This window comes from Tyto alba, unplaced genomic scaffold (genome assembly GCF_018691265.1).
Source record: "Tyto alba isolate M040663 unplaced genomic scaffold, T.alba_DEE_v4.0 Super-Scaffold_23, whole genome shotgun sequence".
In the NCBI taxonomy this organism is placed as follows: Eukaryota; Metazoa; Chordata; class Aves; order Strigiformes; family Tytonidae; genus Tyto; species Tyto alba.
The window spans coordinates 17,117,393-17,144,671 of NW_024881297.1; positions in this window are offsets into that span (position 1 = coordinate 17,117,393).

The following is a 27,279-nucleotide window of genomic DNA, read 5'->3' on the forward strand; positions in this document are numbered from 1 at the left end:
CTGAGTCTGATATTTTTATTGGGTCAAGTTGGTAGTGATGTGGAAATATTTAGTGTGTAAGTAAAAATTTTGGTAAGCATTGTCCTGACTTGTAATTTAGATTCCAGTTATATTCACCTTACATGGTGGCAGGAGAAAAATATAAGGTAATAAATAAGCATTTTAATTTGCCTTAACTGTTTCCCTTGAACCACCTTTTCACCATAAATTTCTTGCATGTAATTTCATTAATAAAATCACAAGAGAACGGACTTCATTGTTACATCTGATATGCTGTATTTGAGCTTAATTTATTTTAACCAACCTGGAAAAAGTCCTATGAATGATTGCATAACAATATTAATAGAGAAGTTAAGCGATTCTAGTAAAATTACAGGACCAATACCATCCCAGGTGTAACTCGTTTACATTAACCAGAATTGCTTGAAGGATGAATTTTGTTCCTGTTTTTTAATAGATTCAAGGGAAGATTCACATTCTTGAAATACTCTTACCCAATATACACATTAATTAAATATATTTACTTATTTTTTCCCCATCCTTACTCAGTAGTCTAAATTGGAGTTTATTTTAATTCTTCAATCTGTTTAAAGTAATTACCCTGAGATGTTTTTTTTTTTTGTTTTTTTTTTTTTTTGATGTCGAGTAGAAATATTTAAAGAATAATGGAAGCCTAAAAAAAGTAGATGCTTTTGATAAATGTTAGTAGTTTTTATTTTTGAATACAAAGAAACCTGATATTGCAAGCCTTCTACTTATCAATTTGTTCCAATGTCCATTTGTCCATCCATGAAAAGTTATTTGCACAGGTACCTCAAGCGCTGTGTAACAGAATATCAGAGAGTTCTACTCATGGATTAGTACTTTTTGGCTTCGGGAGGCATGATGCAACTACCCCTTTTATTGTCCTTTAATCCCAGAAAGAGCTGGCAAACTTTTTTAAAGTGATAATAGGAAGATGTCTGGCATGATTGCGTTTCAAATTAGGTGATGCCTAACAATGAGGTAATCTCTCAAGCACTGAAATTCCAAACAGTCCCAGAGCATGTGGGAATAGTTTCTCCTAATGAGGCAACATTTCCAGCACTTGTCTGTATGTAGGAAGTCCATCTAGCACAGTGCCAGCATCCAAAGGCTGCAAATACAGCTGTATGTTATAGCATCTGGTTTTAAGAACAAGTAACGATTGTATTTTAAACATTGTCCCAGACTGATTATGTCATATGCGTATACACTTCTGTGCTGCTAGCCTGACTAAAAGCATGTGGAACAGCTACCAGTGCTAAATTGTTTGTTAAATACCCACATACCTGTAATGTGATATAGCTAGCTACATGTCAAGGCAGGTACTGTCATGATACCTCTCAATTTGCGAAGCTCCTGTGGTCTTTGGAGGCAATATAACTAGTTGATGTCAGAATTCGGTGCTGCCTGTGTGAAAATGTCCCTAAATATTTTCAGGAGGTTTGATGTGGTTTCAGCTATAAGTAGGGAGCTTTTCTTTCTGAACTATGAGTAAGTGAAATGCTCTAAAAATGTCTTCAGCAAACTGATAAATAGGCAAAACAGTATTAAACACTCATCTTTATACATGCTCAGGAAATAGGCTTTCAAGCTGAATTCCCACTGCCTCTGCCCCTTGAAGATTCATGTTATAGAGCTAAAAGGTGTAGAAATCCTATTTAAACTACACAAGTAATGTAAATTAAATTGGCTCCATCTTACTGTCCCATAGGTTTATTTTTTATACTCCATCATCTTTAATCAAGACAACTAGTTAAGTTTAAATATAACCAGTCATGATTCCTGGACAGATTTTTAGAGTCCAAAGAACACTATGTAACAGATTGACAGGCAATGGCATTTGTGCCAGAAAATCCTTATCTCCTTGATAATACTTCGGTAGTCAGGAGAAAGAAGGTTGAATTCAGCTTTTTTTGACTACTAAAGGGATAAAAGGCTGTACATGCATATTAAAAAAATAGGAATTCTAGTTACTTTTCAGTAATTGGCAGGCCAAACACAGTGCGACAGCTGCTGCAGGTGATTTTTTCCTTTAGAAAATGGAGCGGGGTGTAGGAGTTGGCGAGTAGAATTTAGATAGAAATCCTGTCCAGTGCTGAAGGAAGACACAGTGCAATTTTGTAGAGTGCAGGTATTTTCACAGTGAGCATGAAGCAGCGCCTCCTCTTATTTTTGCAAAGAATGATCAAATCCTCCTAAAAAAAAAAGAACCTCTTGGATAACAGAGTTTTTATTAGGCAATTTTTATCACAGCCATGCATTGAGCCCTTTACTTGGCCTATATTAGAGTAGTCTTATGCCTGCTCTAACTTGTGCAAGTTGTTAAATACTCCTTGGAGATAAGAGTCATTGGGATTTTCTGGGCTGAAGGAAACCTTGGCCATTTTTACTTTCTTTTGATTGTACACTACTTCACCCTGTAATACTGATGAGCCTCTTGTGCCTGGTTATGTTGACTGTAAGACCTTTTATGTCATCTGTAGAAAGTTGTCATAGTGCAATACCAAATTGGGGCTATTTCACTGAGATAATCTGTGATAATTGACATAACACCTGTTTGTTCTCACTAGAGTCAACAGTTGCATAAGGTTCCAATTACTCCAGAATTTGGCCCCAAGTTTCTGGGAAAATGGTGAGTATTTGTGTATAACTGTTGTTCATGGGCTGTGTACCTCAAGTTTGTCAAAATATATTTTTCTTGAAAATCACATTGGAAAGTTTCGATGACTCCTCTTTTCACCATTGCACACCAGAGAGACCTGTGAGTGAGAGACGGTGAAGGAGGCCAGCGAACAGAACTACGAAGAGGTTTATGTGGAGAATGGATGATGCATCCACTTTGGCTCTGCACTACTTGAGGGATCATGATTAAAAGTTGCTTGGGGAAGCTTGTTACTGTTTTAAAGTTGCCAGTTCTGTGGGTTTCCTGTGGAATTGGACTCGTTTTTAGCAACAGCTGCGGTTAATTTTCAGGAGCCAGGGATAGCAATTTTGGGGGCTGTTTTTAATGCTAACGGAGATTTTTGGCTGTCTGGTTGGTGCAGTGGTTTCCACTGTAAATTTTGATTATGTCTCTGAGAGCTGATTAGAGATTGTGAGTCAAAGGGTGTGCATCAGCAAGCCAGTGCTTGACTCCTCTGTCATGGGCACTGGAAGATCTTTAAGGACAGTGTTTCAAAGTGCCAGTGACAAGCATAGATGATTGTCTGAAGTGCTGAGGGATTTTATAAAGTCCTCTTGTCAGTTAGTGCAGCCCTATTGAAATAAAGCGGCACTTTAATTCTTATCTTGCTTGTAAATGTTACTAGCACAAGGGGGGTAACTTTAGAAGCCCATGTTCTAAAGGCATAAAAGCTATACCACTCCAGGTAAAGAGGCCTCACCACTAACAGAAGATGACAATTAACCATATTAAATATTTAGGTATTTTTAACAATCTTGTTCAGAATGATTAGTCATCTGGGCATGACTACAAGAACTATTATGAGACAACAGCGTGTGTATGGTGAATTTTTTGTCATTTGAATATTTTATTTTCTCAGCTAGGCTGAGGAGCTGGTCTCTGTTGGTTACAAGTCCATAATGAACACTGAGAAGCAGTTCCCAACTGAACCTAAAAGTAGAGTTCACCATGAATCTTCTTATTTAGTGATGAGAAATAATGTTAAGACCATATTGTGTGTAAGAAATTAGTGGATCATAGCCTTCTTTGTGAGGATGGTGGGGAAAAAAGAATATTATAGGTGAATCCAGAAAGGTTTTGATATTGATATAAATGCAGAAAAGGTAAAGAGGAGGCCTAGACTTGTCCTTTGTTCAAATGGAAGATACAGTGGACTCTTTCTACAGTAGAGAGAAAATAATATGGTGGGACAGGATAAAGGAAGTAGGTCTGTAAATTGCTGTTCTCTCTGTGGTCGGCAGTAATGTTTCCAAGTGTAGGCTTAGTGAGAAGACAAGAGAAGGTGGAATAACATTCAACATTTCCTAAATGTGACTGTTGAGTAGCAGCAACAACAGCAACCAAATCTATAAATACCTGTCTCCAAACTTGCCCTGTACAAATAATTAGATTCTGGGGAATATAATAACATTTCACCATGCTTTCTTCTCTGTTTTAAAAAAGAACACCTGTTTTTTTCAGTGGCTTTCCCGCTCCCATTGTGTTGGATTTCCCTAATTATTCAGGTAATTGTGTTCTACCTAGGGGTGCCCATAGAAAACCTGTTTGAAAAACATTACAAGCAAGTCCTTGCAGGTAAAGAATACTGCAAGTCCGTTGGTACCAGCATAATCTATATGGTGTAAATTGTATCCATGATCCTAGCAGTGACAGAAAAATACAAACCAAGAGATGCTGGAGTGTTTTATAAGAGGTGAGACATTGGCTGCTCATACTAAGAGATGAAACTGCTGAAGTCCCTTGATTCAAGTTAGTGCTCTTGCTACGTGATTTAATGAAGTAAAAATAAATCTTTCTAAAAGTTGATAAAAATAATAATGATTTGGTGCAAAATCACTTTCCAAAGTACAATGGAAATAAATGTAAACTGAATTAAGAAGGAAAGGAAAAGAAAACGTTTCCCCAGTAGAGATAAAGTGCACAATTCTGGGGGTTATTTTCACATACCTCTGGCTGTTAAATTCCATTTTCTTTGGCAGCTTTATCGGGTCCCTTCTGTAAAGCCTGCTAGAAGAAGTTCCTGTGCAGCGTGTACGTTTGAATTCTAGCGAGGCATCTCGAGACGATTTGGCTGCCTTGTGACAATATTTCAGACAGGTCTCTGATGAATTCCAGAGTGTTATATAAATATCTGGATCAGAAATAAAGGTGTGAAGACACTTGGGAGAGCTGCAAAAATAAATCAGTGAACATTTTGAGACATTTCCATCCATAACGTCTATGACTTAATACCTAGCAGAAGCAAAGGTCCTCCTTTTCTCTCTGTTTCCAGTTTAAGTTTATACTTCCTAAGAAATAGAGGGAAATACTTTGATCTTTCTGATATTCCTTGATTCCTTAGGATATGGCTTGGGAAATACCTGTTCAAATATATCTTCTCTTTGTTTTCGTCTTTCGTAGTGCCTGTAGACTCACTATTAGGAAAACAAACAAAAAAAAAAAGTAAAGGCAAGATTTTACTTGCAGCAGAGAAGCTTCTCTCTTTCCCTCCCTGAGTTTCTCTGGGTGTGAGATTTTAAATGAGAACACTTGTTTTGAAAGAAGGCTTTCTAGAAAGGATTGGGTAACACATTAAATTTGATCTTTAGTCCGAAATGTCAGATTGGGCCTTACTGGCAGGAAGGTCTCTATCTGAGGACCTGCTGTCAGTTCCCTGTTCCTGCTATTGCATAGCCAAGACCTGGGCTGGCTACAGACCACAGTGTGTGCATGGGGAGTGAGGTTTGTTATCCAGACATCTGAGGCAATTCTGCCATTGTTCAGCTCACTACTAGTCTGGGGCTTTATTTATCCCTTTTTTTCCTCCACAAACTTGATTTTGTTTGTAAAGAAATATTATCTCTCTCATACAGCTGTAGTGATACTAGGATGAGGTGGTATCAACAGTCAGTTGGATGATTATCATGGAAGAGGAAGCTGATGTGTTTAAAAGGGCCATAAAAAGTAGGAACTGGCAGCTGGTAAAGGTGGTGTGGTGTGCTTTTCATGCACTAAATAACTCATAGGTACCTCCACCAATGATGTCACTGCATCTCCTTCAATTGCTGTGGGAGTCTCGCATGTAATCCTGGAGTGTGATGAGTTACACAAGGCACAGATTTGCTGTGTCCGTATCATGTGGAATTAGTGTAGATTAGATAAACTAAAATAGCCCCCAGAACAGATGCATCTGTATTTCAAATTAAAGTTCAGCTCTTCCTTGTGCACCCACTTCATCTCTATATCTTCAGTTATTGTACAGGACTGATGACAGCTTTGAAACAGCTTTAGAGGAGACAAGTGACTGATGGCAACACCAAATCAATGCAAAGCTCTATGATTTTCATTGCAAACTGTGTTGCCTGTGAGCCTCTTAAAAATTAAGGGATAGGAAATCAAGCCTTAGGCGGGACTGACAAGGACTGAATGCTACCTGTGGAAGGATTAGCTATCACCAAAAAGTTCTGTGGACCTTTATAGTACACATAGGGGTATATCCTGCTTAAATCCTGCCCTACTTGGGGAGAGAGGATTTGTTCATGGGTGAGGCAGATCCCTTCCATATATATAGGCATTCTCTCTATAGATGGAGTCACAGTTTTGCAAGCCAATTTCCTGCTTCCCAACCCCTGAATTGTACTGACTGAGCTACTGCATTTTTCCTTCTGCTCTCCAAATGATTTACCCAAGGGAGGAGTGTATGGGCCCAGGATGCTGATGAGCGGGGACAGGACAGATGGAAAGATGTAATTCAGTGGGAGGCTGCCCAGTTTCTTTCACATACCACCAAATCACCAAAAGCTGCTTTCCTTCTGCCAAGCACTTCCCTCTCACCCATACTTTCTTTCCTATGTGTGTATTTTGTTTCAGTCTGTTGGCGTTATTAGCAGAGTCATTCAGTCTCTGTATATTGGTCTGAATCCACATTAAATATATAAAAGGTATGTTCAGTTAAAGTTAAGCAGCACCGTGCCTAGTGAAAATGAATAAAGTGAATCATCCTCTGAAAGATTGGAAGACACAGTACGGGAATCCTTTTACATGATTATTTTAACATATGTATAAAAGGAAGGAAAAGAACACCACACTGGAGCCCGATGCAAGGAATTTCTATTAAATCGATAATGTGTTTACATTTAAATCTCTTGCAGAAGCAGCTGATTTTGCTTATGGCTTTAAGATGCTCAAAATAATGTAATTGTTAATTAGACAGTATAGTGGGGTGAGGGGGGTGTGTGTTTTTTTCAAAGTGGAATCACTTCCATTTTATAGCATTCTCTAATAAACATTATTCCTGAGTTTGCTTTATGGACAGCCTGGTTTCCTCATTAGTGAAAAAAAGCCCACTCAGAAGGTAGTATCTTCATATTTATCTTTATCTGTATATACACATATATGTCCCTTATATATACATGCTTCTTGTTCCAGTTATTTATAATAATAATATTAATGTTCATTAAAGTTATTTGGTATTCATAGTTCCTTAGAGGTTTCTATCAGGTAAACAAAGCAGGAGGTGTAAGATGATTTTACAGGAATGGAAAATGATTCAGAGCTCAAGAGATCTAATGTTGTCACCACGAGTATGATCTGCAGAGGAAGTTTTTATTTTAAAAGCATATTAAAAGAAGTGAAAGTTGTATGGCTTCAAAAATGCTGGTCATCAACTCGTTGGCATTAGGTCAGTTCCAAGGTTCCCTGAATTGTTTGTTTAGGAAGTAATTATTTCAGTTTTTCAGGAAGGTATTGTTTCAAGTTTTGGTTCCTTGATGTAATTTTTTTGAATATAGAACCCTGCTGAGACTACAGTATCACTATCTTCATCATGTAAATAAATGCAAAACTTCCATGAATTCATTTTTGTCTGTGTTGCAGAGTCGCTCCTATGTGTGCTATGCAATCAATTTCAGAATAGTTTTAGTATTTGTACGCGAATAGAAAGGTACTGGATGCTAGTGGTTATTGCCTCAGTCTCCTCAAAAGAGTGCAAAGCAGCTGTAAAATGCCACTTATGCTGCTTAAGCATCTCATCAAGCTCTGGGGAAAAACTCAGAAATCAATTTTTATTAATGAAGTATGACTCATTAGAATTATTGTGATATAGATCATAGCTGTGAAAGACTTTTAAAATTTCTACTATAGAAGATATTTGTTGTTGCTTCTTTCTCCATAAAGTCTAAATTCTCTGAAAACAATGTAGGAAGCAGATTTATAGGACAACTACTAAAATTCCATAATCTTTTTTGACTGAACAAGAACATCCCCTTTCTCGTAATTGCTGCCTTAGTTTTAGCTGCAGACTTAGCAAAATTCCCTATACTTAGAAAAATTCCCTATACTTTTCTGTATAATCAGAACATTATATGTATACATATGTATAAGCTGTTGAAACAGGCTATTGAGCAGGGCATGTTTTTACTGCAGCTCAGGCTTGCCAGATTTTCAGATACTAATGACCATCTTACATAACCAAGAGTGTTGATTCACTGTGTTTTTTCTCTTGTTTTTCTTGATTTTTCTTAGTATCTTATACTACCTTTGCTAATGCAAAACTGGGGTAGGTACCTTGGGTTGCTTATTGAGTGATTATTTTATTTTACATTGCTGTTAATCTTAAAAAAGTTGCCAATTTTTGTTTGTTCAACTGTTCAGGCAGGAGATCTCCAGTAGATCTAGCTGCAGTGCTTTAAAATAGGGCCATCTCCAGCTGCCTGCTCTATTTCTCTGCTGAAGGATGCTCACCTGCATGGAGTAAGACCAGTCAGGTGCTCCACCTTATAGCCAGGTGAGACCTGATGAGAAAATAATGTGCAATCAATCAGCTATTTGTCAGATATTTTGGCTGTGAACACATATATGGGTGAGGAATGGGACTTTTTTGTGCTGGATGGGGTAATGTCTGGCAGAGATGTGGGTAAGAGTGTTGGAACTCTTAATGTCCTGAACTATCCCAGGAAGGTTTCTGTGAGAGTTTCTTTTAAGATGCTGACTTTTTGCTTTGGATCAAATTTTTATAGGATAATTGGCTGGTAAGTTTGGCTGTTTTAGATGCATCGCAATAGGGAGTGGGCAGTTCCTCAATGACTTTGGTAACTGTTGAAATACATGGAATCAGAAGGATAAAGAAGTTGTATGATTATATTTTGATAAAATTGATTAAAAGTATTTGATGGTCTCTTACATTACATATATGCCCTACTTTTCTACTTTAACAGAGAAAGATTCATATAGCTGTAAATTTGCTTTTAAGAGTGTGAAGGAAATTATTTTTTTTATATTGTAAGGATCATAAATCTTTTTGGAGTCTGTGATTAATTTACGTTGGTGTTTGCATTTTATTTTAAATTGCTTCTCTCTTTCCATCATTTAGATCTACTTAGTCACTCATATGGTAATAAATTTTTCAGCTTCAGGAATACTGTGTGATTTTAGTTCATATGCTTCTATTTGGTAATCAGTTATCCCTTACTGATGAGGTCCATCAGCTTTCAAAATCACTGTAGTTAAAGTGAAGAAATACATGGTGAATTCTTTAATGCAATGACCTATTTGTTTCCCAGCAATTTCTCTGTTCCTAGAACCAAATGTTTGAACTATCACATCTTACCCTTCTTACCTTTAATGGCTACGCTTTTTTCTGTGATCAGAAACTAAAAATGAAAATGCACAAATGAATATTCACATCTCTCTCCTCACAAGAAAGTAGCAGAACATGTAATATTTCAAACAGGGAAAAAACTATGCAGAGCTTGAAAACCTACACCTCTAAGCTGGGAAAGTTTTCACTTAGCATGTAGGTTTTGCCACTCAGGGCCATGTTTAGACATTATAAAACTTTACCGTCTTTCACTTTTATGACACAATTATGAATATAAAAGTAGGGATGTTCATGTTAGGTAAGGAAAATGTTTTGCCAGACTCTGTTATCAATGACAAAACTCTTGGAGAAGGCCATAAAAGCGAAGAGCCAGTAGGTAAAGTTGAGGTGTGATGAAATTTGGGAATACGGAGCTGGCCTAACAAAGGGAAAGAGAGAGAGCAAGAAATGGGGCCTCTTCCTCTGTGCTGAAAGAGAGCTGGAGTTGTTGACGTGATTTCCTTGGAAAGAATTAAATCTATCCTGCAGAATCTTTTCTTTTTAGAGATAGACTCTCCATTGTGCAGTAGATGATGTGCTCTTACAGTTTCCATCGCACCGCAAGCAGCATCAGGGGTCTTCTGAGTAGCAGCTGTACTGAATGCAACCTGAGGAACAGGAAAATAATGGAGAAAAAGAAAATAGGAAGAAGTTGATGAAAATAGACTCAATGTAGTATTCTGTACAAAGTATTTATTATATTTATATCAGGATGTGTTTTATTAGCTCATAAAACTCAGTCATATGGATAATTTGAGCAATTAAACTGACTAGGTCCACTGTATTTGTTAGCATTGTAATAGTGTAAAGCTTATTTCCACAGGTGTTGCAAAAGACCCACAGAGGGTGCATGACTGAAATATTAACATATTATTCTAATAATATGATGCTGCTCTGTCTGACTCAAGAGCTTTTAACTTTAATAATTTCCAGGTTATTCAATAGCCAAAATGTGTTTTCCGTTCATGCTTTCACACTGGTGCATTTTCTTTAATATAAAGTACTGATATAATGAATAAATTATATCCAGATGAAAGCCCGTCATTTGATACTTCATCCCAGGATCATGATGGCGTATGGCAAAGTAAACATTTCCCAACAATGTGCTATATGTATGAAGGACAGGGACCTAGATGGCAGGCTGAAGCGACATTTGATACAAGCAGGAATGGAAAAGCCTGACTGGACAAACAAAGAAATTGTTTCTGACATGGGAGCTGGAGATCAACCTTATATCTTCTGGGTGGGGACTGATGAGGGTCTACTTATGGATTTGTGGTTTAGATTATTTCTTAAGAAAATGAGGACTTTTAAATGAAGCATTTGCACAGGTCCACCTCACTGAGTTATCCAAGAGATGATTCAAATTGGTGGTAAGTCACACGGCTGTGGTGGGCATCCTCACTCAAGACAGGCCTAAAGGAGTGTTTTTGCTGCTGGGCCTTTGCTGGCTGCGGGTGCAGCCCCCAGCCCCGCTGGAGGAGAGTTTTCAACAGACACGGTGGGAGTTTTCGAAGTCATATATCCGGCCTGCGCACTGCGTTTGATTCACATACGACTCTAACACTTATTGTAAGTGATGAATAATTATCCCCACTGCCAAGATAATTTCAGCCAGTGTGACGAGGGCTGATGAAGGAGGTGTGAGCTGGGAAATCTTACTTGAGTTGGAAGTCTTGCAAAATTCTAATGACCGTGAGGTCGGGGTGCTTTACTACTTTCACACCTGGTGCCAGATATTTGGTTTTGCTTTTGCCAGGGAGCTAGGTGCAGCCAAGGTTTTTTTTTGGTTGTTTTTTTTTTTTTTTTTTTTTTTTTTTTTTTTGCAGAGACCACCCATAACTTCTGCTAAGGAAGAAAAAGGTTTTGCTAGTAACAGTTTTGTCAGCATTATATTTCCCATATATTTCAAAGGCCAATCAGCTTGTCTCTTTCTTGGTATTTTGTAATGCAATAAAGACTGCCTGGGTGCTGCTAGCTTCTTTTTGAGCAGTAAGTAACTTTGCCATTTTGCCCAAAAAGACCTGTGGAAGTTTTCTGTTGTAGGAAAAAAATGCATCATCAGGTGGGACTCGCTGCTGTGTTCTTACGTGTCATGGACATGTGCCTATTTTCAGAACTTGTATCTGTGAGCATAAAAAGATTTTTTCAATTGTCCAGATGACAGATTCATGTGCAGATGCATAAAAATGTCATAAATACAAAATGCAACTCTGTCAAATGTCAACGTCTAACTACATGCCTAGAAAACTATAAACTGACAAATAAGTTTTAAATCTCTTAAAATCTATTTGACAGAAACTTTCTCAAAAATCTCCTGCTCCTACTACTAAGAAGATGGTGCAGCCTTTTAGATATTTGTCTAAAAGGCTGAGCAGTAATAGGTATTTTATAAATATTTTTAACTTCTTAGAGACATGGGGAGCAAGCAGAGTTAGCACTTGAGCATTGTCACATAGTCACTCTTCCCCCTATCTTGAGAACAATTGTTTCACCCTGATTAGAGAAAAGACTATGAATCTTAAAAGGAGTTTAGAAAAAATATATACCAAGCATGTCAGTGAAAATAGTGTACTAGAACGGCAGTTTAATGTCAAACATTAGTATTTCATTGTTTGTTGGTGGCTTATACTTTTAGACTAAAACCAAATTTCATCTCTGAACATTTATCTGACGAAAAAGTTATTATGAACTATATGAAAAACATAAGAAAACCTTCAGGGATATGACTTAACTCTAAAAATTGGGTTGATAAAACCAACTGGCTATTGAGAGAACAGCACTTTTGAAAGGATTGCTTTTATTTCCTTGTAAAGGAAAAAACCCCACTGTTTTAAACAATTCTAGTAGTTGAACTACCATTTCTATAAAAATAAACACGGTGAGAAATCAAATACTGTAAAATGATCCCTGTCAAAAATGAAATATGGAAATAAGAATTTTTCCTAATTAAAGGAGAGAGAAATCTGTGCATATCATGGTATTTGGCATAAGAGAGTACCGTATTAGAAATACCATAGGATGTTCATCCTGCATTCACCTCTTCGTGGAGTTTTTTCAGTTTTTATTCAAGATGAATTCCTAATTCAATATTTAAACAGGTTGGGCATTCTGTCTGAAATAATAGATTATGACCTACGTGAAGTTTTACTCAAATAAAAAATATTTTTGCTCTCATGGATTCATTGTCATCACCTCCTTTCAGAGGAAGGATGCTTAAACACTCTGTAATTACTACCTTATCTGATAGGCTGTAAGCTTAAAAGGCCATGAAATTGTTTTTTTTTCCCCAGAAGATAAGAGGAAACAGTTGTCTTGTAGCTTTTCAAGCGGAAAAATCAATCATACTTCAAATGATCATTAATGAAAAATGTAACTTTTACATATTTTCTGTGCTCAGCAGGTCCATTAACAGATCCCTGGGCTAATTTATGTTATGAAACAAAGCCTCAGGTTATCACAGCAGTGAGGGATTATGGCAATAGGGTCCACAGTCAGAGTAGAAGTAGCTAAAACACTTGATTAAATTATTAGGAGTGCTTGATCTAATCTACAGACTCAAGTGCCAAAGACAGAGACTATTGTTGGATGTTGCCATGAGGGGTCACAGTAAACACAAAATTCCTGTTCCACAAATCCTCTTGAGGCAGTATAATGCTTAATTTACTGAAGAAAAATGGAAGCACCAAGCAGGCAGATGGTGTACATGCTCTGTCATGTCTAAATTAGCAGTGACATTTTAAAAAATAACTGAAATTCAATAGCAGAGACCCTGAAGTGAGAAGAACTTTATTACTTGTGAAAGGAAGACACTGTACTAACATACAGGACAGATCCTGCACCAACAGCTGAGGTTATTGAACAAACACTTCATGCACTGTGTAGCCAGAAAACAGTCTCTTTATCAACAGAGAATAAATATGAGGAAAAGATGGAGATGCACACTGTATTTAGGAGTTGTTAATGTAGGTATGATTTTAAATGAGCTGATGCAATGTCATTTGTACCTACAGCAGTGTTAGAGTTTAAAAGCTAAATCTCATAAATGGGGCTAAATCTCATTTGGAGAAATGAAATTTGGCTTGAAGCAATACACTTATGATCCGTCTAGCTCCTCACTGAGAGGAGAATTGAAAGGTCCATGTGACACGTGAACTGCAACTGGTCAGCTGGCACCTGACTAAGGCAAAGAGATCCTGTGGCCGACCAGCCAGGGCATGGGAGTGTCATAGCAGGAAGGCAGTTGCTTTGCTTTAAGCCACTGCTCTGAACCAGAGTTTCACTGGAAGGGTACCAGTGGTGGGTATAAGCGGTATTTAGCAAATGAAATATTCTGTTGGATCCATTCTGTTATTCCTTATTTTGTTAGAAGCAGACGGATTTAATTTTCATGTACTTTCTGTTTGTCAAGAATGATCACTCCTAATTTACTACTCAGGAAGTGAAAAGACAAAACCCAAACCCACAAAAACCTTTGTAACTGCTTGGACAATGAAATGTAGAACTATTACTCAACATGCTGAATAATAAAGCCTAGTTCAACCTTTATTGACCAAATCTATCAGGAGATGCTTAGATGATATATTGTAAAGGTGAAAAAGTGTAATAAGCTCTCCTAGTTTGGAGACAAACATGGGTTGTAAAGTGATTTTGTTTGTTCTTTAAGGTTGTCTTGGCTTTGTGTTGGGATGGACATGGCTGAGTATAGTGTTGATTTATTGCTGAGGCTGTAGGAGGTGATAAATCCATCTTTCAAAATTTTCAAAACTAGAACTGCATGGGGAAGAGATGCAAGGTTCACTTGAAATTCCTGCACTTGAAATTTCTCTCCTCTTTCTTTGGGTCACTGTATGAGTTCTTTGCCACATCACACTGCCCTTGCTGCTTCTTGTCAGTTTTTGTTACTGAAGTTGCAAAATATCTTTTGTTAGCGGTGCTGAGATGCACAAGAAAAGAACTACCCACAAACTAGCACAGTAAGTAAATAGACAAATTACAGTATTTCTTTTCACTGATGCTTGGTTTGTTAAAGGAGAGGGTATAAAACCCTCACACCAGGGAAGCATATGCCAGTTTTACAGTCTTTCAACCAACCCTACCAATCACTGTAAACCCATGTAAGCTTGTTTAGATTAACCTGATGTAACACTGATCTCTGTTCTATTACCTTCCCCTCTGTGTTTCTTTCTCTGTCTCTTCACGTGTCGGCTGGACTGTGATGACTGCATGACGTGAAGATGCAATGGATGCCATTTCCACAGGTTGTGACTCTTGCTGACTCCTCATGGCTGCTCTTCAAAGTGCAATCAAAGTTCTCTTGGCTGGATGGCCCCAACAGTGTGATCCTCTGAGATCAGCAAACATCAGTCTTTATTCTTTGTCAGGACATGTCCCCATAAATGAGGCTTCCTCACTGAGGCTGGGACTCCACATTAAAAACTTCCTGAGCTACTTTCAGAGTCCCTGACCCTGTTCACTCATTTCTGTGTCTTGATGGTAGTATGTTCCCCCTCAATTTTGCCAATTGGACTTCAGTCCCCTAAAGATGTAAAACCAGTTTAAGCCAAACTAAAAATGTTCTGCTGTTCAAAGGAGTAATTTCACCATCTCTGAGGCTCTTCGCTGTCCTCTTCCTTCCTCCTGCCCATACAGTGTTAGGACTAGGGACTGGGGCTGCAGCACAAGCCACTGGGTGACCGAAAAGTTCTTGTTGTTGCAGGGTTTTTTTGTGGTTGTTTTGTTTTGTTTTATTTTTGGTGGAATTACTGTTGCTAGTGAAAATGCAAAAGCAGCAGTGGGCATGAGGGAACATGGTAGGAGTCGCATGAGAGGACTACCCACTGCGGAAACAGTATTGTCTTGTGTTAGCTTAAGGTATTACAATTCCCAACCCATATCCTCAACTTTGAAATAATGTGGTTTAAAAGATAGAAAAAGAATAAACCCAGGAACATGTTACCTGGCATTTTAGCCAGTCATAAAGCCACTTGAACTGCTACAAGTAAGGAAGCAGTAATCTCTCTTGAGTGTCTTGGCATACCTAGAGGGGAAAGTGTCTTAAAATGGCTTTGCCACTCGAAAGATTTGCAATGCAGAACCATATCGTGAGGTGCTTGTGCCACTGATCTCCCTTCAAACTTTGAAAGCAGTAACACAATTCTCTGTAAGAAGATTTTCCCATTATTTCCCTTTTGTTTGTTTGTATGGATATTTAAGTCAGAATCAAAAAACATTCTGGCCCAAGCTACAGATCCTCAATCCTTTTTTTTGGGTACTTAAAACAAGCCTCGCTTTCAGAAATGCTGAGTGTGCCACAACTCCTGTTTAAACTCAGATGCTGCAGTGCCTGTCTGTGGTGTGTAAACCTAGAAAGAAAAAAAACACGGACAGAGCTCTGGGCTATTTAAAGCTCTGTCTGCTTGGCTGAACGACAGTATTGCTGGACATGCCAAGACTTGTTAATTTATATTTACTCTTTTCATCTGTTAAAGCAATAGGTATAACAGAAATAGTTAGATTCCTATAACTGCTAGTCATTAATTTTTCACCCTGGCTGGGTATTATCCCCTCTACCAGCCAATTCAGCCAGTGTGCGAGCAATGTGAGTGCCCTGTTATCGTTAGATAGCTGAGAAGATGACAACACCCACTACATGGATGTAGTAACTGTCCACTGCTCAGAAGGTTTATCTATAGTATGTAACCCAAACCAGCTGATATGTTTGCATTCATTTTGGTCTTTTCTCCCTGCCTGCCCTCTCCTAGCCCCCCACCCTTGAGGAGATATGTAAGCTTTCAGAGACTGAAAGGGTTCTTGATAGAAGACTGGTATAGAAAAGATAAATGGAGGAAAACTAAGAGAAATCCAGCAGTAAGAAAATCCTGGGGTCTGAGGGTTTTTTTGTTTGTTTGTTTGGGTTTTTTTAATCTCACATATTGGTACAGTTTACACTTCATCATGATTCCAGTTTATACTCTTACATCTCATGAGTGCACAAATGTTAGCAAAATAAGAGTTTGTGTTCTATTTGGGGTCTTTATTCAAGGCTTTTGAAGAAAAAAATTCCTTTTTGTTACAAAGAGAACATTCTTCAGAGGCAAATAGACCTTTAAACCTATCCTTCTTTTCGGGGGCTTTCACTGGAAATGTTCGGCCTAAGTCTAAGTATAAGCAGAGCCTCTTGATCATCAGTTGTGTGACCATCTCTATGCAGCTCCTTAAGTGACACCAGGAGAGCAAGGGGAGTGATTGTAAAGTGTGGCTCCGTTGTGCCAGCTATGTGAGGCCCAAAATCCTGCAGCATAGGAAGAACTGCATGGAATATTTTACAATATAGATGGGCATAAAATCTTTAAATAGGTTTGGGTTTTGTTTTTTTTTCTTTCTATGAAACTTTTAATGACTTCGTTCATTAAAATTCTAATTGAGTTAAGAACGTTTTCCACACTGACTTTTTGTGATGCATCAACCAGAGAAGAATACATTCAGAGGTTGTCTTCAGAACTGAAAGGGTTAAAAAAGTATCCTGAGCTACTAGTTCACACCGTTTAACTCTGTAAATAATGCTCTCTTCCCTGCCCCTGTAAAACTTTTTACATTACAAAAATTATAACATTATAAAGATGACAACTTTGAGCATTTAAATGTTAGGAAATGTCACAGTTGTAGGAGATGGGACAGCTTTAATTCCATCCTTTTCTGAGCAGGCTTTATAGTACTGCTTTTATTTATGCTGTCCCATATGTTGGTCATCTCATTGCTTAATTTCAGGTCCCCATTCCAAAATGTGAGGTCAAGGGATTTTTGAAGACAAAAGCATAGCAGTAATATTTCATTCAAAACACAAGTTGCAAAAAGATATATGTAAGTTAAATGGATATTTTATAATGAAGTATCTGAAGAAACTTCATCAGAAAGCATTACCTAGCTTAGGAAAGGCCTGTAATAGCACAAGATAGGAGCAGAGCACACCTGGAAAACATGGGACAAATTATTTTCCTAGCAGGCTGGTGATGCAGTCCTCCTCTCTTGGTAAATTCTACACTGAAGTTGTACACTGGGTGTACTTTTTCCGTGAGGTCTGCTGGCTTCTACTCTTTGTCTCCCCACAAAAAGATACAACAGCTGTTGGTGAAAATATTGGCAATATCCTAAATCCATGAGGTTAAAAAAACTGGGAACCACCAATGTTAATGTTTTATCAGAAAACTTGGTGATAGCAAGTATCTCTGAGAAAATTCCTCAGTGATAGTCAGTGCAAGTGCAAGTCAGTGACAACAGTTCTGCAGGGCAAGGCAAATTTCATGAGCAGTTGTTTGTAAAAATGAGTGAAAAATACATAAAATCAGTTTTAGGAGAGTATAGTCATTATTTATTTAATTTAGTAAATCTAATGCAAAGGGAATGGAAAGACCTGGGTAGTTAATATTTTTCTTGCCTGCTTTTTTTGCCAGTACCCTCTATTCTTGGACTTTCTACCTTATGAAAAATACACAGTGCTTGTGTACTGTATATAAATATGCTTTCATGACATCAAAGAGTCTGGGTCTGCTGCTTGGGTAATCTATAAGATTATACCGACCATTACATAGCAGGCACATGCCAGACACTTGACCCCTGAACGGCAGTCGCAGGCCGTGCCATATTTAAACACGGCTAGTAGTGTAGTTAGCAGCCAGCACGCAGTTGAACAAATGTGCATTGTTGTTACAATTGAAACCACATGCTGAGTAATATAACATAGGTGCAACTTTCTTGAGAATGTGTGGACAGTTGGAAATGTGAATGTATTTTTTTATTTATATTATGTCTGTGCGTCTCAGGGCTCCCTTACTTTGTTTTCTTAGTGAAACTCGGACAGATCAGACATGTAGGATTGATGGAGCTGGGCACTGACAGACCAGCTCTGTTCCAGCTGCAGTGACTGTGGAAGAATTGGATCTGGACTCTCTTAACCAGTCCTCCAAGAGTAAGATTTCAGTTACCATGACCGGTCGCCAAGGACTATTTTATTTTAACCCATGTCAAATCTGAGCTTACCTACGGGGCTAAACCACAGCCTGCAGAGCCAAATGTATCTGAAGACAAACTCATTTCACTGGCTGTTTGTTACTTTTTGGAAAATTCAGCCACATACATGGAAAAATCTCCACCAAACCAAACTTTTCAAGCTTCATTGCCTTTGAAACACTGCTTCTTCCTCCCAGCTTACAGTCAGTGCATCAGTTCCTCATTTATTGGAAAATGAAATGAACAGAAGTTAGATGTATGTTGAATTTTCTCTTAGGGATAAACAAGATGAAAAGATGGACAGTCAAAGCATTAAATCCATAAGGGCTTGTGAATGGTCTCAATTTATGTTTACTTGGGATACTTCCAGTTGGTGTAGCCAAACAGCAGGCAGGGTGAACAGTCCCTGAGATATATGGTCTTCTCAATGGGGGAAGCACACAAACTGTTGAAACAGTTTTCTCTGTACTTTTGGCTTTGTAGAATATTTTTGTTGTTAGGTGGCTGTGAATGTAAGTACAGTGATTGGACACCATCACCAGCTGTTGGTTGAGAGAAAGCAACCTGCCCTTCTGCCACACAATATGAAGTTTAAAGACACATAGCAACTCACAGATGAACAATGTTTTTTGCCTACCTGACTCTCCTTGCCCATTCACAACTGTGCCAGCCCCTTTCCTCTGCAGCTCTGCACTGGCATTGTCCACTCTCCCTCATCCGTCAAATCCAGAGGGAGGGTAAAGGGAGCTTTGCAGGGATAGTGCTCTGAATTCTAGCCAGGTTCAGGGGAATCCGAGGTGTGTGTCAGTGTGGTGAAAAGTCTTGGCATTTGGTTCATGCTGCGTGAACTATCAGTGTGCTCCTCTCTTGGTAGGACACAACCAGACTTTTGAAAAACTGGTAATGATTACAGAGCATAGGCAGGAGCACTTCTTTCTTTGTGTAAGGCCCAGTCTAAGGTCAGAAGAGAACTTTTTCATCTTGAAAACGAAGTGTTACTTTTTTTGAAATATTGTTAAGAGGCCACAAAAAAAAGAACACAGCATACCATTCTTTTCTGTTACAAGGACAAATCTGTCCCCTACAAGAGGGAAAAATAAATAATCTATATTTATATGAAATTATTTCTGCACATGTTGAAGTGTACTTGCCCCAAGTGATTAGCAGTAATGGACTTTGTTTCTTGATGGTCTTAAATCTCTTGTGTGTGAGTCATTCTCGCTTTTCTTATTCTCCTAATTTTGGCTTTTGAAAATCTTTGTAAGACAGATTGGCCATTCATTTGCCATTACGCTTGGTACTATTAAATGAAAAAAATATTCCTATAGAAAAAAGGAGAAAAGCTGAAGTGCCTTAATAGAAATGCACTAAATAAACCACCACTACTGGTCTGTAGTTTACATATTCCTTCATCCTTGAGCCCACAATCATGGGTGGAAGGCCAAGCTAATCGTAGGGGAGGCCAAGCTACCATAGATCTTACTTGCCAAGGAGTGGAAGGAATGAGGATTTTAGGCTGGTTGCAGTTATTTTAATGTGTTTTTGCCTTTGTTTTTGTCTTTGCTTCTGGTTCCAGAAGCAGCTAAGAGATGAGCTTTCCTCAAAATGCTTATTTGCTTTTTCCAGACTTTGGTTAGCTGCTGGGCTGAATTCCTGGGGCTATACAGTTCTCAGTGATCAGCCATCAGGTAGGAAGAATATTCTGTGGAGGCAGCAATTATTTGTCAAGTACTGCCAATGTATTTGGCATGCTACAAGGCACGGCTAGGAAAGCTTTACCTGTTCTGGAGGGCTGCAGTTTAGGTTACAGACTGAAATAGAAAGGCAAATTGCACAGGAAGCTACCATGGATATTTTTTTAATCTTTTAACTTGGTGTTTTCCAGAAAGAGTTAAGGTTTTCATGAAGAGAGAACAGGTCTTTATGTACCATGGCTGTGTGGCTGCTAGCTAGACAGGCCTAGCCACAGAGCAAAGAAGAGAAGAATGGGAGAAAAACTCTGAGAGAACTGGAGACACTGGCATTACTAGAGAAGTGTGGGAAAAGACTGGGATATTGTAAAAAAGAAGTCTAATATGCACAGACTTGTGGACAACATGGAATGTAACAAGAAATATTTACATTTGATGACAAAAGGTAAAGCTGCTGAACATTCAGAAGTTGCAGCAATACAGCCTGTGAGCTGAGAAGATAGCTAATGCTGCAGCAGTTTAAAATTAAGAGAGGGTAGTTATGAAGTATTTAGGCTGTTAAGAGAAAGTGAGTTTAGTGGAAAATTTACATCTTGGGTAAACAACTTGCCTATTAGAAAGCAAGGGTTATCTTTCAGGTCAGGACAAAATAAAAGAGATGTTGAGGAGATGCAGTGAGAAAATTTTGACAGGAGTTAGAATTAGGAGGAAGACACAGATCAGAAAATTTTACTGTTTTTTAATCAGGTGAGAATTAAATTTTACAAAATCAAACCACCTTGCTTCCTTTTTCTCCACTGTCCTCCCCCACCCTTCCCCTTTCAAGTGCTAAATGACTGTGGTGGAACTGTGCTGTAGGTACATTATATTGTGATTAAATACTCTGTAATGCACTCTGAGATATAATGGACCAAAAAGTATAAATAGAATGCCAATTGCATAAAATAAATCTCTGAATTCTTGCTGCACCATGGTGAAGTAGCTCAGTTACAGCTTTGACCACCCATGAATGCTAAGCACACAGTAGGGGGACTTTTGGACTCACATCTTACCTATTATCTTGGTAGTAGGATATGAATCTCTTTGAATGTGAAAGCCTGGTTTTGTTTAAGTGAAGAACATAAGAAAAGGCTCTTTCCTTATTTATTTATTTTTTTTCCCTTGAGTAGATGAAAGGTGGATAGAAGTGACTATAAATTTTAGGAAGGGAAGAAGTGAAAAAAGGCTAATGCTTACTGAGCAGGAATTGTATTTTTCCAGCCATGCCCCTGAACTACCCTAAAGTTAAGACTCTCCTGTACAAAAGTGTCACTACTTGGTCTATATAAATTCACTGTCAGAACAAAGGATACTTTTTGGAAGGGAAACAAGACCGTATTATACCATTCAGCAACTAACAGAAGAAAGAGAATAGCTACTTCCTGCCAACATTCATACACTGAAGATATATACATGAGGTGGTAGGTGAACATTCACTTCTTACTACGGCTGACTCTTAGTGGTGATTTATCCAGATTGTAGATTAACTTTATAAAGGACTCAGAGACATAAAAGTGCGGGGCTGGCAGGTTAGTTTAGGGAGAGTGATACCTGATGATGACTGTAGGGGTCACCTGGAAGCAATTGAGTTGCTTGCATGTAACATGGGGCAAGCAGACCTGTGTGCCAAGTGGAGCCAATGTGGGTGTTGCAAGAGCATATTCCCACTGCTGGAAAAATAGGAATATACTTCAGAGACTTTATCTAGGTCCAAGTAAACCAGCTCAGTTAGGAATCACTCTGGTTCACTCTGATTCTTGCCACTTCCTTGGGTGACACTATGTGAATGTAATTTCCAGAGGCTGCAGAGAGCACAGCAGCCACAGAAACAACTGCTCTGATCAGGCTGAACGGCCCCTCCACCCAGCCAGACTGCTGGCAAACACAGCTTCTCTGGCAGAATCCCCCGTCTCTTCCTCCCCACCCCAGATCTCTAGTGGCCTTACTGACTCCCCTGTAGTACTGACCATGCAGAACCCAGACTACCTCACTCAGAGCACTCAAGGTGACAAGAGCTATCTTTATTTTAAAGAAGATTTTAATTTTTTTCTATTTTCCAGGCTTAGTTCTCCATTCCTTGGTTTCTGTTATTCTGATTTCTGTTTGGCTTTTTCTTTTAATGGAAATTTCATTGCTTCTTTACCTACCCCTCCTGGCCCTCTTTACCTTCCCAGTGGAGAACTGTTCTTACCATCAGTACAGGGGTTTCCACTTCCCCAGCAGCTTGACACAACTTGTTCCTTGCTGTTGTGTCCTCTCTGGTCACATTGGCTGACTGTCTGCCTTACACTAATTCTGCTGACTGAGCATGTGGCATACCACAACATGTGGCGCAATGAGTTTACGCTCCTGATGTACTCAGAGTTGTAGCATGCCAGGGTGCTACTACAGATATTTTCTATGGAGAGCTTAAGGGATGGGAACTGCATATGGAATTATTTCACTACTCCTTCTCTTGCTGATCTGCTAATGCTGAAGTTTCTCTTATTTTCCTCCCAAGAGATCAGTGCTGAACATGTCATCATGCCCACATTTAAATCAACTGTTTCCTGAGGATTTAGGATACCCTGACCCAAACTGATTTAATGAGAACAATAATTGCCTCATCTCCCACCACATAAGACCTCAATCCTTTTCTTGGCACAGGTATGCCATGTAGCAAATGTTTCTACAGAAGACTTAAAACTGTTCTGCTCTTTGAAGCTCTGGTGTTGCTGGCTGTTCATTGCTGGAATAATTAAAATTGTTCTTAGTAAAATATTTTTAACTGTAGTGTAATTTGATACACTGACTGGTCTATACTGTTGAAAATGGACAAAGTTTCTTCCTTTCAGCTAGAAGAATAAGGCAGATACCTAACAGTCTTTTGCTACTTTGTGGATGCTGCACAAACTATAAGAAGGATCTGTCTTTGCAGTGTGAATTACATGCTGTGTGATTTGGAAAGCTGCTCCTATTCAGCTGGTTATGTCCTTTCATCTCAGCCAACTGACTGTGGTTGTCAGTCCTGTTCACCTCCTGTGCTCTGCTTCTTGTGATGCCTGTTTGGCTTCCTTATTATCTGTGTTTTTAGCTGCCTCCAGTTTTCTCATTTCTGGCCTTTAATTTTGTCTGCTGTAATGCAGAAAGGCTGGTTCTATTTCTTTGGACTATTTCAGGTTGAGGTCGACTTCTGTCATCATCAAGGATATGGAGAGTTTTTACGTTCTGCTGCAGCACATGACATAAATCTCTCCACCATGTTGTTTAAATTTTTATCGCCATTTCATGTCCCATGTGACCCTTTAAATACAAAGTCATTGTCTTGCCTCACACCTGAGAACTCTCCTGGCCACCAGTGGTCACCCTAAGACACATTTTCCTTATAAGCTTTTTTTTCCATCTCAAGCAGAGTCTGTCGCATGCAGTGACACAGAACCACACGCGTGTATGGGAGCACATAGGTCTTGGTGGTCACCTTGCAGGTATCTAAGGTGCAGTTTTTCAGGAATGCCATACCCAGGGAAAGGAATACCTTAGGGCCCAACCCTCCTTGTGGTAACTCCTAATGAAAGTTAAGCTAAAAGTAAGTATTTATTTACAAATCTTGATCAGATGGCACACATGAAAACTTGTAGATACAGATGAACAGAAGACAATGGAAAAAAACCCCACATATTCTCTAAGCAGCACTTAATTCAGATCTGATGGTTACCTTTACTCCGTATGACTTGACTGACAAGCTGGCAAATTCCTGGGCAGCGTTTATAAATAAAGTCTCCGTTTTTCACTAAGTCTTTATGTCTTCAGGTTACACTCACTGAATGGAGCCTGAAGCTGATGGATTCCTTTTCCATGTCTGGTCCCTATTCACCTTTTGAATCATTTCAATTGAAGGGTATTCCCTTGACCTTCTAATTTATCATTCATTAACTCAAGCAAGAAGGGGTTTTGCCTTTCTTCCTAACAAGCCATTTCTTGCTGCCTTATGTTTTGGAGGTACTAATTTCTCTTGTGCATCATTTTGATGCTTCTTAATTGCCTATACAGACAGGTAATAACCTTTTCCATACCGACATTGTTAACTCCTTAGGGTGTAAACCTGCTTCATCCTGGAGTCTGGAATATCCAAATCCCAGATGGACGCTTTTTCACTTAGTTTGCTGACTGTATTTTATAGAATTCCATAATTGTAGTTCATTCAAACAACTTGTTACTGGCTCTTTTTGAGATCAAGCCTGAAGGTAATAAATAGTTCTGATGTATTAATAGATGTGAGGTGCCTTGCCTCCCTACCGCTTCTAAATTTAGGTTTTTGAGAAATACCTTAACAAATTCCTCTTTTTTTTTTTTTTTTTTTTCTCTAGGCATGCTAATAACCCTTCCCGTGTCTACTAATGTTCTTTCCTTTTCTGCTATCACTTCTTTATTCTCTTTCTTCGTCCTTAATTCCTTTCTTCTTTTCCCTAATCTAACTCCTAATTTGGGGATTTTCCTAATCCCCAGACTCTGATTCATGATTCCTGCGAGATGTGGCAGCACTGGCTGAGGAGATGTGGGGGAGGCCATCTCTTTAGCCACTGCAGCCAACTCCAAGAGGGATCATGAATCAGTGTTCTGCTGCTTTACTTCAGTCGGACATAGTATGTAAACTGGAGCTGATGACAACTCCATTTATACGATGGCCCCAACAACCTCAGCTGAGGAGTAGGCAAGCCACCCGCTCTGCCACCTCCATGGTGGGGATGGCAACCTCTGGCAGAGTAAAGGTATAGACAGCCATGCATCATCCCCCCTGTCCTCCATGAATGGCTAGAGCCTGACAGTCAAGATTGTTGGATTTTCCATTCTTTCTTATATTCAAAATTCTGTTCTACAGCCTTGTGTTGGGTTTTTGGTAGCAGGGGAGGGAGCTACAGTGGTGGCCCCTGTGTGAAGCTTCTTGAAAGCTACCCCGGCTGCAAGTTGGCCCCACCTCTGCACCAAGGCCAAGCCAATTAGAGACAGTGGCTGCACCTCTGTGAGAACATATTTAAGAAGGGGAACCTGGGAGGAGGAGTTGGAGTTGTGAGGAGGAGTTGGGAGAATATCTGTGTGAACAGCGAGGTCAGTGGAAGAAAGGGTGGTGTGTGCTGGTGCAAAGCCCCTCCCTGTATCCTGTGGTGAGACAGCAGGGCTGCCATTCCTGGAGGTCCGTGGTGGAGCAGAGGCCGACCTGCAGTCTGTGGAGGACCCCACACCAGAGCAGGTGTCTGTACCTGAAGGAGGCTGGGACTCTGTGGGAAGAAGTGGCTCCCACTGTTGTAGTTCAGCGCTGGGAGGACTGCAAAACACAGGGGTGACCCACGCCAGAGAAGCTTGGGAATGGCTGCATCTCATGGGAGGGACTCATGTTGGAGAAAATTTGTGGAGGACTGTCTCCTGTGAGAGAGGGAACATGCTGGAACAGGGGAAGAATGCCAGGAGTTTCCCCCCTCTCTCCATGTGTCCTCCCACTCCCCTCCCCCCTTGAGGGGAAAGAAGCAGCAGCACTGACTTCACCCTCCATCCCCTGCCCCCTGCACTGCTGGCGGGGTAGAGGTAGAGATATCAGGAGCAAAGCTGAGCCTGGGAAGAAGAGGGGAGGGGGGAAGGTGTTTTTAAGATGTGGTAATGCTTCTTACTGTCCTACTCTGTCTGTTAAGTGGTGTTGTTGTTGTTAGTGTCTCTATTAAATTTAGTCTTTTTGTCCTCCCCTAACAATGTTGTCTTTTGTCCATGACTGTAATGGGTCAGCCATCGCTCCCTGTCCTTATCTCGATTGTTGAGCCTTTTGCTTAATATTCTCCTTCTTGGTGCTGAGAGGAGGGTAAGGTGGGGAGCAAGCAGCTGTGTGGTGCTCAGTTGCCCTCTGAGCTCAAACCATGACAAGCCTCTTCAAAATTAACATTCCTTGCACAATCTCATAGTCCAAGACTGCTAACTTGAAAAGCCCAGTCTCACCTCAAACCACTCTACCTGACTTAGAGAAAAAGAAACTCATTGGCTAAAGTCTATTGCCTTGTACATCCAGGGGTGGAAAACAAGCAAACTCTCTATCTGTACCTAATTAAGTGCTATTGTTACGCTCTTCCCTTCCCTGCATATGAAAAGGAAACACAGCTCTCAAGGATATTCTTTCCATGTCAGTGGAGACATGACAGCCTTGATTTGTGTATCACTCTGGCCAACTGCTCATATGAAGTGTATATTCCCCTCACATTAAGTTCCTAATTCACTCAAAAAGAGGATTAGAATGAACAGTTGGCTCCTACTGTCCAAAGAACATGGGATTAAGTTCCGCTCTTTCCTTTCATCTTCTCCAGAGACACAGCACTCTCTGGAAACCAAATCAAAGCTCTCATTTGGTACCCTGTTTCCCTCTTTAGCCAAATTAATCCCTGCTCTGACAGCAGTGATGATACATCAAGTATTTTGTGTCAGTTTTATTACTCCTTTTTATTATTCTCATCTGGGTTCAGATGAAGGATTTCTTTACTTGAAATATTTTTATGGTACCCGTAAGCCACCTTTTTGTGTTCGTGCGCTAAAGACTCACTTGGAGCTGGGTAAGAACAAACAAATCTATTTAAATGACAGACCTTTGAAACTGAAATCTAGAAACATGCAGTTTTATCACTGTAGAATGTTCAGGGTGTTTCAGAAGCGGTCTGAAAAACTGAGGTAAAACTTTAAAGTCAGTAAGGGCAAAATGCCTCCTCTAAATGTCTAGACTCAAGGCTGTCAGCAGGCAATTCTCCTACATTGGAAGGATGGGTGGTACTTATGGTGAAGCAGAGTTTCTGCCTGGTAAGTTCTGCAACTGAAGATGTCAGGCTAGATATTCAGTGTAAGTGTGTTCATGAAAGTCACAGAGTCTCTCTGGTTGTGCCTCTGGGTATGATCTAGCAGAATCCAGAGGCTGGCTGCAACTTGCTGCAGCTCTTCTCGCCTATAAGTCAGGCTCTCTTTCCCATGGAAAATATGGGAGAAGGGTAGAGGGGGTGAAGTGTCCTGAAATGTTCTTCTCCTCCTTCCCTGCACAGCTGTGCTGCAGGCCAGTTCTATAAGAGCATTGAGAAGACAGAGCTCAGAATAGATGACTCAGGTGTGGCTACGGGCCCCATTGCTTGGAATCTCCTTTTAAATTGAGCTGTACCTGTTTGATCCCTCCCTGTGCCACACTGCAGCTGCACCACAGCAGGGTCTGATCCTGAGCC